This window comes from Gossypium hirsutum, chromosome A01, assembly GCF_007990345.1.
Source record: "Gossypium hirsutum isolate 1008001.06 chromosome A01, Gossypium_hirsutum_v2.1, whole genome shotgun sequence".
In the NCBI taxonomy this organism is placed as follows: domain Eukaryota; kingdom Viridiplantae; phylum Streptophyta; class Magnoliopsida; order Malvales; family Malvaceae; genus Gossypium; species Gossypium hirsutum.
This window is the reverse complement of record NC_053424.1, coordinates 109,891,040-109,904,896: the sequence shown is the minus strand read 5'-3', so window position 1 is coordinate 109,904,896 and position 13,857 is coordinate 109,891,040.

Here is a 13,857-nt window from a genome sequence, read left to right as displayed (position 1 = left end):
TCACTGTTTTCGACATCACTGAAATTTGGGTTGTTACAAGTTGTTTCTTTTTTTCTAAGCCCATGATCTAAACAAGTCGCACATACACCCTAGTACATGTTCCTCGGCGCTAACGACATCCCCTAAGAGTAGGGGATTTCATGACATTTCTAATCGGTTGTCTTGCTTTTCTAATAAGTTGTTTAATAGTTGGCATACTAAATCATATACGTAATAGACTGGTTTAGATTGATCTTAACCAGATGATTTTGAATTACTTTTTTTCTATTTAATAGATTAATAAAATATTAACCCTTTAAGCTTAAGTTAAGAAGGAAATGAAGAAAGGGATTAAATCAATCTTGATTGAATTATGGATTGGTGTTAAATCGTTTCTATTACTATTTGTTATTTAACTTATTTAACCGGTACGAGTTCCACAATTCCATGAGCTTGGGCTTTTGTTGCTGACATAAAAACATCTCTTTCCATATCTTCAGATACAACCCATAGGGGCTTGCTCGTTCTTTGTACATAAACCCTTGTGAGGCTTTCGCGAAGTTTCAGTAGTTCTTTCGTTTCCAAGATAAATTCTCTTGTGTGTACCTCATAAAAAGAACTAGTAGGTTGATGGATCATTACCCTGATGATATAACATAATAAAAGGATCTTTTAACTCACATAATGAGGCAAGAAGAATAGCTAAAAATAGCTAAAAATAGCTAAAGAATAGAAATAAGAAAAAAAAAGATAGAACTGAACAACCGTACATGCATTTTTATGCATTGCACACTACTTTACAATGGAATTCTATTTTTTCTTTCATCAAAAAAGGAAAAAGAGAAAATATAGAGTGTGTCTATTAGACCCAAGTCACTAAATAATCCAATTATCACCCTTCTTTTTTTCGGAAAAGTTCAAAAAAACTATAATGGCTCCGTTTCTTTATATATTTATTTCGTCTGTGATTTATCAATCCCAAAGTTTCTTTTCTTTTTGAAAAAAAAAGAAAGAAAAAGTAGTCTTTTTTTCGTACTCTTTTATTTTATAACATAAATATTGTTAATAGCCTCTCGTGTGAAAAGAAAAGAAGTTTGTGACACTGAGATGGGCCCACGACAACTAAGATAAAATTGGAAATGCTCTTTCTCTCATACTACTCTTTCGATACATAATCTTATATTTTGAAAAAAAAGAAATAAAAAAATTTTCGTATTGAATTCGAAGTGTCATGCTATTATTACTTACTAATTCATATTGCATATGGTGAAGACATAGTCATATTTCATATGGTGAGGGCATAGTCTTCTTTTTTCTTTCCATCAAATAAAAAAAAACTTATTGGCGCCGAGCGTGAGGGAATGCTAGACGTTTGGTAATTTCTCCTCTGACCAGGAAAAAAGATCTGTAACAACCCGTTTTCAATGAAATTAGAATAGTGGTTTCGAGACCACAAATCTGAAGTTAAAAGAAAATTTATTTTAATATTATTTTATGGTCTACTGTATGATAGGAATATTGTATTAAAATTTCGTTAAGAAAGTTTCCTGATTACATGTCTAATCTGATAAAAAGGACTAAATTGCATAAACTGCAAAAGTTGAATTCTAGTAGCTAAAGGTATCAAATAGCTATGGAATTTAAAATTGGAGGTCCTTATATGGAAAATAAACTGTTTAGAGGAGTTAGTAGATAAGGATGATTATTAATCATTGGAATTTAGTAAATTATTAAGGTTAATTTTGGAAAGTAAATGACAAAATGATGATAAATAAATAAAATAAAACGAATTGTTATCATTTTCATTATCTTTCCTAAAATAAAACATGGAAACCCTAGCCATGAAAGCTTGAAGATAGACAAGCTTATTTTACTTAATTAGGTGAGTATTCTTGTCCCTTTTTTAATGATTTTTATGTTTTCGAGATCGTAATAGCTTAATCTAGCTATCTCGGGGATTAATTTGCAAAATAGTTAAAGCATTAGGGTTTTTCCATGAACGAATTTAGTTTAATTTTGAATTTTTATGGTAGGAAATGAAAGGTTATTGTTAGATAAATAACTTTTGTAAAGAGAATTTTGATGAAATTATGAATTAGGGACTAGAATGAAAAGATGATAAATTTATGGAAAAATTCTAAATTTTTTTGAAATACATCGGCAGCTATTGATATGTATAAAAATTCAGCTAGGTTTGAATAAAAATTAAATTGTATGAATTTCATTTTTCAAGCCTAGAGACTAAATTGTAATTAATTAAAAGTATAGGGGCAAAATAGAAATTTTACCAAAATATCTGTGTTGGATTGAATTAAAATGTATTGTATTAAATTGAGTTAAATTCATTCATATAGATCCAGATAAACTTGGTACAGAATTGATTGAGGAAAAGAAAAAAGTATCAGATTAGTAGCTTATAAATCTATGTATACTTGTCGAGGTAAGTTCGTGTAACTAAATTGTATATTTTTATGTTTTGAATTGAATATTGTTATGTATGTGAAATGTGTAATTTCCATGTAAAATATTGATCACATATCCAACAAGTACCGAGTCCCATTTGAACTTTAGAAATTGGATGGATACAAATGACATGTCATTAAGGGCTCCCGATTGGTTGTCGTCTTGCATGCGTTGCAGATACACCACAGCTCTCACGAGCTTTCCATTATTTAGCTCTTATGAGCATCCCGATATTTGGCTCTCTTGAGCTTCCCGATAAATTGCTCGTAAGAGCTTCCCATTATGCAGCTCACATGAGTTTCCCGTTATATGGCTCAAAAGAGCTTCCCATTTACATGTTCGTATGAGCATTCCTAAATATGAATTGATGGATTACAGTTTTTTTACACATTGTGTGTACTTCCCGTGTATCCAACGATATTTTATATGTTTCAACGGGCACAGTTCTGTTACGAGATTATATAAGAATGACATGAACTGTTACTGGGATTTATGTAAAATACATGGAAATGATCTTACATGATATATTGAAACATGAAATGGAATGATACATGTATATGGAACTTGCTTGGTGATTATGTTCACCCATGTTTATGGAATATTACATGCGAATCACATGGCTAACATGTTGAGGATATGTGTATAGGCTTTTGGCCAAATTGGTTTGGATATGTTATGAATGCTTACCTTAAATGTGAATAAATGGTAAGTTAAATTCCATGTTATACAGAATTACTAAGCTTAAATGCTTACTTTGTTTTATTTTCCATGTTTTATAGTAATTCAGAAGCTTGATTTTGTTGGAAGTTGGTTGGAGCTACTTCACACTATCCATCAGCCTTTTTGGTACATATAGTAAACTAATTTTGGTTGTAATAGCATGTATAGGTTTATTTGACCAATGATGGCATACAAATATTTTATTGATATTAGCAATTTGTATGGCTTGTATTTGGTATATTTTGATGTATATATACTTGTGGCCTTATCATGTCTGATGTGTGCTTGAAGTGGTTAAATGATGGATAATTTATAAGTATATTTATGATTGGTATGAGATAGTATATTTGGTAAAAATATGCATATTTATGTATTTGGTCAATTTGGTAAGTTTGAATACTTAGATATATGTGGTGATATGTTGTAACAACCCATTTTTAGTGAAATCGGAATAGTGGTTTCGGGACCACAAATCTGAGTCCGAAAAGAAAATTTATTTTAATAATATTGCATGGTTTGCATTATGATAGTAATGTCATATAAAAATTTCATTAAGAAAATTTTACCGATAACATGTTTAATTGATAAAAGGACCAAATTGCATAAAATGCAAAAGTTGAATTCTAGTAGCTATAGGTATCAAATAGTTATGGAATTCAAAATTGGAGGTCTTTATATGGAAAATAGACCATTAAGAGAAGTTAGTAGATAAGTATGGTGATTCATCCATGGAAAATTAATTAAAGAAAATGACTAAATTGGAAAGTAAAAATAATAAAAGATGATAAGTAATTAAATGATGAAAATATCATATTTTTCATCATCTTTCCCAAATTATTTTATGGAAACCCTAGCTAAGAGAAGAGAACTCAAGCAAGCTTATTTGGCTTAATTGGGTAAGCATTCAAGTCCTGTTTTTAATGGTTTTTATGTTTATGAGATCGTAATAGAATAATCTAGCTATCTCTGGGATTAATTTGCTAAGTTATCAAGGTACTAGGGTTTTTCCATTGATGAATATGCATGAATTATGAAGTTTTATGGTAGAAAATGAAAGGTTGTTGATAGATAAACAACTCTTGTAAAGTGAATTTTGATGAAATTATGATTTAGGGACTAAATTGAAAAGTTGTAAAATTCATAGAAAATTATAATTTTTATGAAATACATGGGCTGCAAATGTTATATGTAAAAATCTGTTAGGCTTGGAATAAGGATTAAATTGTATGAATTTCATTTTCGAGCCTAGGGACGAAATCATCATTAATTAAAAGTATAGGGGAAAATGGTAATTTTTCCTAGGATGTGAATTGAATTGAATATTAATTGTATTAAATTGAGCTAAATTTACTTGTATAGATCCGGATAGATCAAATACGGAGCTAGATTGAGGTAAAGAAAAAGTAAAGGATTAGTAGCATATAAGTTTACGAACATTGTCGAGGTAAGTTTGTATAACTAAATTGTGTATATTTATATGTTTGAATTGGATATTGTATATGAAAATTTTATAATTGCCATATGTATGAAATTGATCACATATTCAATGATACCTGATAAATAATAAGTCCCGTTTAGATAAATGAGATTCGATGGATACAGGGTTCCCGAATTGGTTGTAGTCCTGCATATGTTGCGGACACACCATAGCTCAAAAGAGTGTCCCATTATTAGCTCTCATGAACATCCTGATATTTGACCCTCTCGAGTTTTCTGTTATATGGTTATTGAGAGCTTCCCGTTAATAGCTCTTCAGAGCATCCCGATTGGTTGTGATTTTGCATGTATTGTGGATACACCACAACTTTTATGGGCATCCCGATATATGGCTCTTCGTGAGCTTCTCGATTAAAGGCTCTTTGTGAGCTTCCTGATTAATAGCTCTTCAGGGCTACTTGATATGGCTTGCTCGAACTTCCTAATATATGGCTATTCGAGGCTTCCCAATTAATGGCTCTTCAGAGCTACCTGTTATTGGGTCGCATGAGCTTCTTGATTATGGCACTTATGAGCTTTCCATTATATAGCCCAGATAAGCTTCCCGTTACATGGCTCACATGATTTTCCTGTTATATGGCTCGAGAGAGGGCTTCCTAATTATGTGCTCTAATGAGCACCCCTGAATATGAATTGATGATTTCAGATTTGTACATTTCAAGTGTACTACCCTTGTATCCATTGATATTTTAAATGATTCAATGGGTAAAGTTCTGACATGAGATGATATGAATTCTAGATGAACTACTATGAGAAATATTTGAAATGATAAATACATGTATGTGGAAATTGAATATTGATGAGCTCATACATGTTTCTTGATATTTATGTGAATTACATGACTAACATGCTTGATAAGGATATGTGTTTAGGCAAGTGGCCAATTTACTTTGGATGTATTTTGTATACTTACCTTAAATGTAAATGAATGGTAAGTTAAATTCCCATTATACAAACTTACTAAGCTTTAAAGCTTACCCTGTTTATTTTCCCTATTATATAGTATTCGAAAGCTCATAAAGGTTGGAAGCTGGTCGGAGCTACGCTACACTATCCTTCAGCTCGTTTCGGTATAAATAGTAAAATTTCTTTTAGTTATAATGGCATGTATAAGTTAAGTTGGACCAAATGATGGCAAATTTGTGTTGGTTGTAATTTTTTATTGGTATGGTTTATGTGAACATATTTTGAAGTAAATATATATGTGTGTGGTTTTATCATGTTTGATATGTGTTTGGTATAATTAAGCAAATATGAGTTTTGATCATCATAGTAAATGAGAATGCTAAGATATATGTGATAAAATGACTTGTTCAAGACTTGGTTTGATTTGATTTGAGTGTTTGGCATTGCCTTGTGAATGTATTTATATGTTGAAGTAGGTGTGAGACAAGTTGGGTGAAAATAAGGCTTAAAAATGACCTTATTTTATCCACACGGGTGTGTGTCTCAGCTATGTGTGACACACGGCCTGTCACATAGACATGTGTTTTAGCCATGTGTCCTCTACATCTTTAAAATTCAAAATAGAATGCTCAGGATTTTTCATACGGCCTGGCACACGGGCGTGTGGCTTCGCCGTGTGACCTCTACACCTACACACGGCCTAGCATACGGGCGTGTGACTTGGCTGTGTGACCCAAGTTAGAGAGTTACACAGGTACAGACACGGGTTGAGACACGATCGTGTGCCCTACTTCGAATGTCCACACGGCCTGATCACAAGGGCGTGTATCCCCTGCACATTGGAAAAATTTTGGGATTTTGCCAAAAAATTCTCTGAGTACCCAGTTTAGTCCTGACCTATTTCTAATGTATGTTTTGGTCCACAATACATTTATCGGTATCAAAGCCACAGTTTAGTCGATTCTTGGACTAACATATCATGCACGAGTCTAGCTATACATGTCATTATATATAACCTGTGATAGTGTGATATCTCATGACCATTTTAAACATGTTTTTCATATAGTAACGTCATCCAACAGAGCTGAATCTGAAGAAGCTAAGAGCAATGCTCAAGCTTTAGTTCAAAGAGCGGCTTCAAGTAGTAGAAGGCCCGTATCTAAGGGCCGAGGAGGATAGGCTAAAAAAGCCTTCTTCCAAATGATGAATGAATGGTTTACCGAATATATAAGAACAAATCTGGCTATGCAACAACCTCTACCCCCTCTTGTTTCTCAACCAGTTCCTGATAGGCCACAAGGTACAGAACTTGATAGAGCCAGTAAGCCTCCTGTAGATAAAATTTGCAAATATGGGGCAGAAGAATTTAGAGCTACAGTTGAAAATGATCCAGAAAGGGCTAAATTTTGGTTGGAAAATACTATCAGGGTTCTGGATGAATTGTCTTGTACACCAGCTAAATGTCTGAAATGTGTTGTATTCCTGTTAAAAGACTCAACTTACCAGTGGTGAAATACACTATTTTTGTTGTATCGAAAGAGATGGTCACTTAAGAATTTTTCCAAACTGAGTTAAAAAAGAAGTATATCATTAAGAGATTCCTAGATCAGAAACGGAAGGAATTTTTAGAGCATGAACTAGAATTTGTTCGACTGAGTAAATATGCCAAAGAGTGTATCCCGACTAAAATTGCCACCTGTAAACTGTTTGAAGAGGGATTAAACGAAGACATAAAGTTGTTAGTTGAGATTCTCGAGTTGAAAGAATTTGTTGTACTGGTTGATCGAGCTCATAAAGCCGAAGAGCTGAGTAAAGAAAAGAGACAAGATGAGATGAAAGATTGGACTTTGAGTAAAAGATTTACAGGGAAGTCATACCAGTCAGCTTCAAAGAAATAAAAAAGTGAAAGACTCATATGTTCCAAAAACAACCTTTCAGAACCAGATACGGGTATTATGAATTTTTAGTAATGCCATTTGGCTTAACTAATTCACCTGCAGTATTTATGGATTTAATGAATAGAATTTTCAGACAGTATCTAGATAAATCTGTGGTGGTATTTATTAATGATATTCTGGTATATTCCCAAGATGAAACCGAACATGTTGACCATTTAAGAATTGTTCTGCAAACACTGCGTGAGAAATAGTTGTATGCTAAATTCAGTAAATGTGAATTCTGGCTTCGAGAAGTTGGTTTTCTTGGACATATAGTATCTGCTGAAGGATCAGAGTTGATCCGAATAAAATTTCAGTAATTGTTAACTAGAAACCACTAAAAAATGTGTTTGAAGTCAGAAGTTTTCTGGAATTAGCCGGTTATTATCGAATGTTCGTACAAGGGTTTTCGATGATAGCTTTCCCAATGACATGGCTATTACAGAAAGATGTGAAATTTGAATGGACCAAAAAATACAAGTAAAGCTTTGATCGGTCGAAAACCTTGTTGACCGAAGCATCAGTTCTGGTTCAGCCTGAATCGGGTAAGGAATTTTTGATTTACAGTGATGCGTCATTGAATGGTTTAGGCTATGTATTGATGCTAGAAGGTAAAGTAATAGCTTATGCATCTAGACAGCTAAAACCATATGAAAAAAAATTACCCGATACATGACCTGGAATTAGCAGCTATTGTATTTGCTTTGAAAATTTGGCGAAACTATTTGTTTGGTGAAAAATGTCACATTCTCAAGCATTTTGAAACCATAGGGAGAAGAAAGGAACATAGGTGATAGTGGAATGAAAGAAAATTTCATTCTCATTCTCATGGATTTCGAAACCATAGGGAGAAAAAAGAAAGCTTGGACGGCCAAAAGGGTTTTTAAGCATTTAAGCTTCAATTGGTTAGTCATTTTAGTTTATTTTCTTGTAATTTTTACTTTTTTGGAATCCCGGTACATAGAGCTAGTCGACCCATATTATAATTTTTAGTATTATTCAGGATTGATGAAGTTACCATTGTCGATTTGTTAGAGTTTCAAGGGTTCAATTTGATATATTTTAAAGTTAGAAGTGAAAAAGGACTAAATAGTGAAATTAATTGTTGATTTTGAGCAATAGGGGCTAAATTGTAAAAATTTTAAAATTGAAGGGTAGAATTGAAAATAGGGAGCTAAATTTAGCTTAGAGTGAACTTAGTATAAAAATTAGAGGTTAAATGTGAAGATTTAATTAGTCTCGATTTTGGGGCTAAATTGAAGATTAAGCAAAATGTAGTATAAAATTTGAAATTTAATGAAAGTTTAGTTGTGTATTATTGATATATTTTAATTATTTTATTTCGTAACAAATTTTGTTCTAGAATCTTCGAGTAAAAAGGGGAAAGACAAGGTCGACATCGGGTAGCTCGAAATATACAGTTTGTATTTCTATAATCCGAAACAAATTATAAATTATTACATATTGAATTGTTTGCATATGATAAGTATTTGAGGCGAACATTCTTGTACTTTGGGTTGAATTGAATTGATTGATTATTAGAATGAATTAATTATGAATATTAAGAAATGTAATGTTTTTATGAATATTGAATGGAATATGGGTATTAAGAAAAGTTGGTTGCTATCAAATTGAATATATTTTTATACGTGAGAATGTACATATATGAAAATGAGACATTGGTTATTTTGAAAAGTGAAATGAAACCCTATTTATTGTTTCGGGTTAAGTCAGATATAAATGGCATGCCATAGGACAGGAAGAGTTCAGGGAGTTCTCCGACTTCGAGTCGATGAGGCATTGGGTGCCAATTTGCTTCGGTTTAACCGATGAGGCACTGGGTGTCAATCTATTATAATGCTGAGCGTAATCATTTCTTCTGATTTATCCGATGAGGCACTGGGTGTCAAACTGGTGTGTTGTTTGGATCCGTATATCCGTCCAAGTCTGAGTCACATTGATAGGGAAAATAAATTATAACAATCGATGAGCTAGATATTGAAATAACAAAGGATGAGAAATTAAAATGAGATGTGAAATGGTAAATTTTGTTATGAATATTGATAAATTATGATTGATGAACTCATGGATTGGAAATGGAAATAAATAATGTCATTATATGAGTTGATTTATCAATTGAGTAATGAATAATATTATTGTTATGTTGTAACATCCCCACTTTTAAGAAAGAGAGAGAGAGAGAGAAGAAGAAGGATGTTTATGGTAGAAGCCCTTGAATAAGTTATTTATAAAGAAATAGTAGTATAAGAAATAATGATAGTTTTTAAAGAAAACTATCAAACATGAAAACACAGAGGATTTTTAGTAGGAGCATGTGGTTAAGTTAAAAATTCGGTATTGAGTTCAAGGATTAAATTGAATAAATTAGAAAAGTATAAAGACTAAAGTGCAATTATCCTATTTAATTTTGATGGAAATGACTTAACGGCAATTTTACCATTACTTAAAAAAATCAATGGTTTCCTGATGGCTTTTAAATATTTTTATTAAGTAATAATATTTTAATAATTAATATTAGAATATATAAAAATAAAGAGAAAAAGAGAGAAAGATGTTCATCTTTCTTTCTTTTTCACGTCAAACAAAAGGGGGAAAGAAAAAAAAATTGCTTCTATTATTTTCCTTCAAATTCAAGTATAAGGCATGATTTTTCTTCAAACTTTTCTTAGATTTTGAAACTTTGAAGCTTGCTTTACATATATATACCAACAGTTTTTGATTTTATCAAGTATTTTGAAAGTTGTCATTAAATGAAATTGATGGAAACTTAGAAAACTTAAGTGAAGTAGGTATGTTTTTGGTATATTTTTCTATGTTAAAAGGGAAGTAGAGAACATTGGTCATTTTGTGTAATATTGGTGCTAAATGATAGCTTGTGAAGTAGTGAGTACTCTGGTGAAGACAAAATTGAAAACGGATAATCGAGCCGAAAGATATGCGAATTTCGGACTAGAAAACTTAAGTTGCCAATATGAGTAATCATGCATATTTAAGTTTGTTTTTATTAGTTTTAGTTTTAGAATGGATAAATGATGTTGTTTAGTATTGAATTGCTTCAATTGTAGCTAAAAACAAAGCGAACATCTTGAAGGAGAAAGGCAAAGAAAAAGAGTAAAGCGATTAAAACTTCGGTTTGTGCTAATATCTTATTTTCATTACATAAAGCTTTAGAATATATAGTTTATTATGACTAGTTATACTGATTTTATTTTATTTTTATGAGTTTTGGATGAGTTTGAATGATTTAGTTAATATTTATAAAATTATGTTTCGAGATGAATCCTATGTTTTTCATATAATCAAATTAGCAAATTCATGGTTATGATTTGTGATAAACCGTAATTTATACATAATTTTACCCCATGCTTAACGGATTTTATGGATGAATTTTCCTTCGAATTAGTGAATTCGATGCTCCTAATGCCTTAATTTCATGATTTATACTTAGGTGAGCATAGGAGAGTAAAAAGAACGAGAAACGGGCCAAAAACGGAGAAAATGGGCCAAAGTACGAAATCAACACGGCCTAGACTTCGTCACACGGGCAACCCACGCGGCCGTGTCAATTTGGCAGAATCGAAGCACGACTCACACAGATAGAACACACGCCCGTGCCATTCTAACAGGCTCGAACACGGCCTAAAGTAATCGCACATGGGTATGTCATATGGGTGTTTCCCTGTCGGGCTCAAGTTGAGTCCAATTCGGAAAAGGCCACTTTTGAGGGCTCGCAGGCATTCCAAAGCCTATAAATACACCCTAGAGGAGGAAGAAAGGGATACATGGAGGGAGGAAGGAAGGAATTACTTGAAGGAAGCCGATTGATTCATCTTAGAAGCCAGATTCATCATCAAGACTGAAGATCTCCCCTCAATTTACCGTCAGGAGTTTTGGGTTTTCTTTATGTTTTGTATTATTATTCTTCTGAGATGTTTTCCTTTTTAGTTATGAACTAAATCCCCTAAATACCTATGGGGAATGAAACCTAAGAGGAATCTTGTTATTATTTTCTGAATTGTATGATAAATATTTAACTTGTTCTTAATTATGTGTTCTTAATTCTTGTTTTGATATCCCAGGATACTGATTTAAGATAAGCTCTTATTCAGATGAGGAATAGACCCTGTCTAAGAGTACATTTATCATAATTAAGCGGAGTTGATTGCGCGCCTAGAGATAGGGTGATAAGATTTTACCGGATTAGTGTGAAACCTAATAAGGGGATCCATAGATCGAGTTAATGCAACCCTAATGTGTTAATTAGAGAAAGGTCTCAATTATTCAACCTAGGGATTAGACGTTATTAGTCTTGAATAGGGATAATAACATAACTTAGGGAATCTCTGCGGAACAAGTTAAATGAATAAATCGTCCGATTCGGAGCCAGAATAACGAGTAAAGTCTAGGAGGATTTTTCCTTAGGTATTGTCTTAATTCAATCGTTTTCCAAAAGTAATCCCCCAATTCTGCTTTCTGTGAGTTCTTAGTTTAGATAATTAGTTAGTTAAAACAAAACCCCCTTTATTCTTAGGTTAGATAATAAAAAGACAGTCATTACTAGTACTTTTAGTTCCTTTAGGTTCGACAATCCGGTCTTACTAAAACTATACTACTGTTCGATAGGTATACTTGCCTACATCGTGATAATAGTTAGTTCCTAAGAACAATACATTATAAATATTTAAAACCTATATCGTGAAAATCGCGATCAATTTGGATTTGAGTATTATGATTTTAGATGATTGAGCAAGAAAATGATTAATATGTTTTGTAACACCCCAAACCCGGCCCAGACGTTATGACCGGATCTGACATGCCACATCGAAGCGTTCAAAACATTTTATATTGTTGATCCAGAAAAACTTACTTAGTGTTTTAAAAGATAATTTCATTATAGGTTAAAGTGAATGGAAGCTGTGCACCAGGTAGGAAACCGGAAAAGAGGTGGTGAGTCCATCGGACTGCTTAAGTACCAAGCTCCCTTCGGATCCAATCCTAGACATGCATACCACCATTGCCACACCTTAACGTCATGGATATTTCTAGGAAACCGATTTGATTAAGTCATTTTTAGGAAAAGTGATTAATTTTGGAAAATACTTTCATTGCGGAAGCTTTGCTTGTTGTCGTGTTATTTTGAAATCAATTGTTGTTTTTGAAAACGCGCCCTAAAGCTATCCAATTTCAACAGTTAAAATAAGTAATACCTATCTTAGTAATACATATTAAAACCATCAAAAATAATTAAGCGGCCTTATTACATTTAAAAACCCAAAACCTCAAACGTAATTAAAAGGATGTCCAGTTCACCAGAAGAAAATCAAACTTTCAGAACGGGTGGCCACTCCGAATTCCCTCACAGCTCCAAGCCCACTATGGTTAGGGATTTCCTGTGTGGATGAAAATAAAAGGAGTGAGTTTGGGGAAACTCAGTGTGTAAGGAAAACCCATTCAAAGCCCAAGTCAGCTCAAGCCTATTGGGCCTAAGCCCATTCAGGTAACAGTGGTGCTGGACCAGAGCCCTTTTCAGATTACAATAAACTTGGCCTTAGCCCCTTATTCAGATAACAGTATGGCCCATAGGCCTATTTCAAAATACATGCAACATCAATAACATATGCAAGCCCATTTGGGGAGACTACTCAACCCACCAACCACTACACTCCACCCGTACGAGCCCTACACTCCATGTGGGGAATAGCTCAACCCACCCAGCCCAACACTCCACAGTTGCAGCCTTGCTGCTCAGTTAACAGTAAATTGAAGCAAAGCCTCCAGTACGTGGACAAGCCACTTTCAGTACTTCCTCCGTCAATATCCCAATCCCATGCATCAGATAATAACAACATGGCATGCAGTAAATAACAACAGTCAAACATGCATTTAGGTCAATTTAACCCTAGGGGTATTTCGGTAATTTATCTACTAGGGGTAAAACTGTAAATTTTCCACTTTTAAAGGTATTTCAGTAATTTATCTATTTTAGGTTTTTTCATGCATATTCCTACTTTTCACGTACTAACAGAATCACGTACCGAGGGTTCTTACCGAAATAGGCCCGTTGGCTCATCATTCCAATTTTGGCCCATTAAGCCCAAAAATATTGAGGGCACAGAAATCATGCACTTTGCAGTCCAAATTTTGCAGCTAGCCAAAAACATTAATCGATTTACCTCACAAGCATTCACACACTCGCAAATCTACAAAATACCACTTTTCGGCATTTCGGCTTTTCGACTTTTGCCGATCCAGACTAAGAAAGAGGGTGTTAGTTGCACACCTGTTTGCGACGATATTGACGAGATCCATACACGAACCGCCTACAATTAGATTA